The sequence below is a fragment of the Amia ocellicauda genome, chromosome 19 (assembly GCF_036373705.1).
Source record: "Amia ocellicauda isolate fAmiCal2 chromosome 19, fAmiCal2.hap1, whole genome shotgun sequence".
NCBI lineage: Eukaryota > Metazoa > Chordata > Actinopteri > Amiiformes > Amiidae > Amia > Amia ocellicauda.
The window spans coordinates 12,119,757-12,125,756 of NC_089868.1; positions in this window are offsets into that span (position 1 = coordinate 12,119,757).

Sequence of the window (6,000 nt, forward strand, 5' to 3'; positions counted from 1 at the left end):
CCTGACGATCGTTGGTTTATTAAATGATTCTAAATCGGAGCTACTGAGTGTGTTGCTGGTTTTTTCTTCCCTACGTGTGTCTCGCTGGCCTGCACCTCACTAATCCAGGTGTGTGTCTGTTTTCTGTTTTTACGAGTGTCTGAAGGTTAACAGAAGTTCTCCTCCTCCTCCTCGGTGAGTCAGGACTGGTATATTTTCTGACACGTATGCGCTGCTGAAATTCCTGACATCCTTGTGCCCTCTGATGGTAGGGATGAAAGGAGGCTTCACCTTCCTTTCCAGCAGCCCATTCCAATCCACTCTCTGAAACAAGACAGAAGAATGAAAGGACGGTCATGATAAGGTGGTGCCACCTTCATGTAAACGGATGTTGTGCCCCAACTTACCGAGAAGTAGGGATGCTTCTTCACTTCTGCAGCATCCCCTTCACCTGACCCAAGGCGCTCGGCTGGAGTTTTATTCAGAAGCTGCACATGATCCAGAACAAGAAGGAGAGAGAACGTTATTTTCCATTAATGTACTTCAAGTTGAAACGATGTTAAAAATAAGTTCCCGTAGTTGAAAGTAAAGTTGAGTGAGTTTGCGTTGTGGTTCGGAACCTCACTCCACTGCTACACAGTCACTGGGTATTGCTCCAATTCCATAACATTGACATTAACATTTAAGATACAGAGAGACAAACTGGAGGCAAGAACTTAAAGAACAACCCTGGCATACAGACCTCTTTCATTATGGAGGCGGCCTTTGAAGAGACGAACCAAGGATATCGCACTTCAGCCTCAACAATATTGCGAAACAACTGCTCTCCATCGTCACCGCGGAAAGGAGGCTACGGGCACAAGGAGAGAGGGATGAGAGCACATTAAAGGGATACTCCAGACCAGACCTTTGAATATTCACATTCTGAGCCCAGGAATGCAAAAACCATACAGACACAAATATTGTATACTGCGCAACAAAATGGTAAATTCACACCTTAGACATGTCTTATTCATCGCTGCAATAACCGGAATCCTACCGAGAACCTAACCTGGTTAACAAAATGTCCTGAAGGGGTTGCCATCGTAACCTGGCAATAAAGGCATGTGCTTCCGGTTCTGTATGCAGGAGAGATCTATTTTTGGAACTATAAGATCTGATTTCAAATAGTCTAATTAAGTCATCAAGGCTTATGAATCCTAACTGGCCCTCGGTGGTATAGATTTAACTTTGCTTTGGTGACATTCAATGAAATGGTTTTAACCGTAATGGATCCACGAGAGGATTACGCTCTTACTTCAACAGTGGCCCTCTGCTCTCACTTTAATACTGCATTACCTTGTATTTTTCGAGGCACTTGTAGGAATTAATTGGCAATCCTCTTTTCATACATGACGCTGAGGCGAGACAAAAGACAGACAGCGTGTGAATATACATTTAGAAACAGCACTGGTCAATAATTCTGCAGCTGCAACAAAGTGCCGACTTTACTGCAGAGTAAGGAAGTAAAAAAGTCAAAGAAGACCTTGCTAATGCAGTGCATTGGTGTATTCCATAAAAACACATGACTAGATTTATCCATCTTTGCTCTGCTTACAAATCTCTCTACATCACCAAGGATTACGATATCTCCTTTTTTCAGCGCCTTGTTGGCCACATTTTCGGATCTGTCTTTGTCCTCAGCCAGCAGCACCTATTAGAGCAACACAGAATCAAGATGGTCAAACTCCACTCTCAACCTTAGGATCTACATTCACAACACAAGCATTTAGTAACACATCCTTCCTAATGCTGCTTTTGTTAAAGGTTAAAAAGTGCAAGTAATTTCAAAATTGTCCACAGAGATTTCTTAGGAAACTAGTGTTGTGCAAATATTTATTCTCCACATTTCCTATTAAATTACTGATCGTTGGTTCTGCCCCACATTATATCCATGATGACTCTGATTACTGGGATTTACCTTCCCAAAAGTGCCATTCCCCAGCACAGCAACAGATTTATAGTCCTTGACACCAGAACCCAGAAGCCGCTGCCCCCTGCAGAAGAGAGAGGGGGGAGAATAGTCAGTTGCAAAAATGAATGTCTCACCCAAGATTTGACGGTACATGGCCCGTCCATCGTCCCTTTGATACGGTGCAGTTGTCCTGTCCCCTTAGCAGAAAAACACCCCCAAAGCATAATGTTTCCACCTCCATGTTTGACGGTGGGGATGGTGTTCTTGGGGTCATTCCTCCTCCTCCAAACACGGTGAGTTGAGTTGATGCCAAAGAGCTCGTTTTTGGTCTCATCTGACCACAACACTTTCACCCAGTTCTCCTCTGAATCATTCAGATGTACAGGCCCGTCTGAAGTTTGCCAATGAACATGTGCTTTCTTGAGCGGGGGGACCTTGCGGGCGCTGCAGGATTTCAGTCCTTCACGGTGTAGTGTGTTACCAATTGTTTTCTTGGTGACTATGGTCCCAGCTGCCTTGAGATCATTAACAAGATCCTCCCGTGTAGTTCTGGGCTGATTCCTCACCATTCTCATGATCACTGAAACTCCACGAGGCGAGATCTTGCATGGAGCCCCAGACCGAGGGAGACTGACAGTTATTTTGTATTTCTTCCATTTGCGAATAATCGCACCAACTGTTGTCACCTTCTCACCAAGCTGCTTGGCGATGGTCTTGTAGCCCATTCCAGCCTTGTGTAGGTCTACAATCTTGTCCCTGACATCCTTGGACAGCTCTTTGTTCTTGGCCATGGTGGAGAGTTTGGAATCTGATTGATTGATTGCTTCTGTGGACAGGTGTCTTTTATACAGGTAACGAGCTGAGATTAGGAGCACTCTCTTAAAGGGAGTGCTCCTAATCTCAGCTCGTTACCTGTATAAAAGACATCTGGGAGACAGAAATCTTGCTGATTGATAGGGGATCAAATACTTATTTCCCTCATTAACATACAAATCAATTTATAACTTTTTTGAAATGCGTTTTTGTGGATTTTTTTGTTGTTATTCTGTCTCTCACTGTTAAAATACACCTACCATTAAAATTATAGACTGATCATTTCTTTGTCAGTGGGCAAACATACAAAATCAGCAGGGGCTCAAATACTTTTTTCCCTCATATATATATATATATATATATATATATATATAATTTATAATAACCATTCATTGTTTTAAACTCATGATTGCTATTGTTAAGGTACAGTGTATCAGGCACCCCAGTGAATGCTTCCAGTAACGGATGAGACCTTCCTGCAGGAGACGAGCGCTCGGGAAGGAAAACTTCACAGACACTGAAGTCTGTTCGTTTATCTTCGTTTATTGAAAGTTTCACACAGCCTTTTATACATTTACAAGCAGTATTTCAAAGGAGTTTGGGGGCACTCCCGAAACTGGATATCTTCTTGGCATATGTCCGGGGCAGTTCCGAGACATGGGAAGCGATAATTAATAAGGTATTCTTTATAATTAGTTTAAGCAGGGAGGCGTTGATATCAAAGACACAGGAAACAAAATTTCATAAGGTTTTCTTTGTAATTAGTTCAGTTATGGAAGCGCTGGTACCAAGGACACACTGTACTAATAAGAACGTATTAATACATAATTTTGGTTCGTTACCCAAGGAATTTCCACGTCAGCAGAAATTGTTTCTGTCTGCCACACAGATAAGTCTGAGCAGAGAAATCATAATGTGAGCAGAGAAATCCTAATAAAAATAAGTTTTAACTAGTACCTTTCTGGAAAGTTTCTTATATTTTCTAACAGTTATACAGTGGGTATATACAGTACATAGGGGGCAATTTTACCCCAACAGCTATTAAGTGGTAGGTTGATTAGATAATCATCTTACTTCAAAACCAGATTTAATATTCTTGTACCTCCACTAGCTCTTGTGGGCAGGGCTTTGACCAGTTCTTCCCAAGATGCATCATCATGAACCAGAGTTAAATGTTTGATTATGCTACCAACACTATGGAATTGAACTATCCCATCCATGGACTGCTCTTCAACAACCTCTCTCAGGAAGAGTGAAGCAGCCTGTCTCAGCCGAGTTATTCTGTTATACTGTAGCTCAATGGAAAACATGGAAATAATAATACAGCGTTACATGACTCATACAACCTTGCAGATCAGTACACATGCACACACACAAAATACATAAATAAAACAGAAAATGTGTTAATAAATCTATGTTCTTTTTATAATTGTTATAATTTATTTTAAAAAATTGATTAACATGGGGAAACATGCACAGGCAACATGTATGTGGAATAGATTACTGGATGTAGTTTCATACACATAACAACAAGTGTAGCTTTTGAATATTAATGTGCTAGAGATGATTACCCATATATTAATACACTCAAATTGGCAATTATTTAATTTACAGGACATTTGTTTACCCAGCTGGCCAGGATTTAAGTGCAATTGTTTTCAACACTGGTCCCCTCTTTCCAAAGGATTTTATTTGTCACCTTAAAATTATCAATTTGTAAAGATTTATTTAGCAGTTGTGTTGGTGAATTATGTAATTTAAAGGTAATTTGGTATAAACATCTAAACACTTTTCAGCTCCCAGGGACCAGAGCTTCCACTGTCATATCACTTGCTAAATTGATTAATAACTAACTTATTACAAACTACATTTATTCTAGTGTTTAGACATTCGTGATTTAGAGTGACCTGTACAATTAGCTGGATCAGGGCTGTTTTAGCATCTCTGTAGCTTTATCGGAGAAATACGTAAGTGTGATAATGTCTGTGAAAAAAACAAACAAACAAAAAACCATGGTAGTAGCTTAGTAGTATGTTGGATATACACTCACCTAAAGGATTATTAGGAACACCATACTAATACTGTGTTTGACCCCCTTTCACCTTCAGAACTGCCTTAATTCTACGTGGCCTTGATTCAACAAGGTGCTGAAAGCATTCTTTAGAAATGTTGGCCCATATTGATAGGATAGCATCTTGCAGTTGATGGAGATTTGTGGGATGCACATCCAGGGCACGAAGCTCCCGTTCCACCACATCCCAAAGATGCTCTATTGGGTTGAGATCTGGTGACTGTGGGGGCCAGTTTAGTACAGTGAACTCATTGTCATGTTCAAGAAACCAATTTGAAATGATTCGACCTTTGTGACATGGTGCATTATCCTGCTGGAAGTAGCCATCAGAGGATGGGTACATGGTGGTCATAAAGGGATGGACATGGTCAGAAACAATGCTCAGGTAGGCCGTGGCATTTAAACTATGCCCAATTGGCACTAAGGGGCCTAAAGTGTGCCAAGAAAACATCCCCCACACCATTACACCACCACCACCAGCCTGCACAGTGGTAACAAGGCATGATGGATCCATGTTCTCATTCTGTTTACGTCAAATTCTGACTCTACCATCTGAATGTCTCAACAGAAATCGAGACTCATCAGACCAGGCAACATTTTTCCAGTCTTCAACTGTCCAATTTTGGTGAGCTTGTGCAAATTGTAGCCTCTTTTTCCTATTTGTAGTGGAGATGAGTGGTACCCGGTGGGGTCTTCTGCTGTTGTAGCCCATCCGCCTCAAGGTTGTACATGTTGTGGCTTCACAAATGCTTTGCTGCATACCTCGGTTGTAACGAGTGGTTATTTCAGTCAAAGTTGCTCTTCTATCAGCTTGAATCAGTCGGCCCATTCTCCTCTGACCTCTAGCATCAACAAGGCATTTTCGCCCACAGGACTGCCGCATACTGGATGTTTTTCCCTTTTCACACCATTCTTTGTAAACCCTAGAAATGGTTGTGCGTGAAAATCTCAGTAACTGAGCAGATTGTGAAATACTCAGACCGGCCCGTCTGGCACCAACAACCATGCCACGCTCAAAATTGCTTAAATCACCTTTCTTTCCCATTCAGACATTCAGTTTGGAGTTCAGGAGATTGTCTTGACCAGGACCACACCCCTAAATGCAGTGAAGCAACTGCCATGTGATTGGTTGGTTAGATAATTGCATTAATGAGAAATTGAACAGGTGTTCCTAATAATCCTT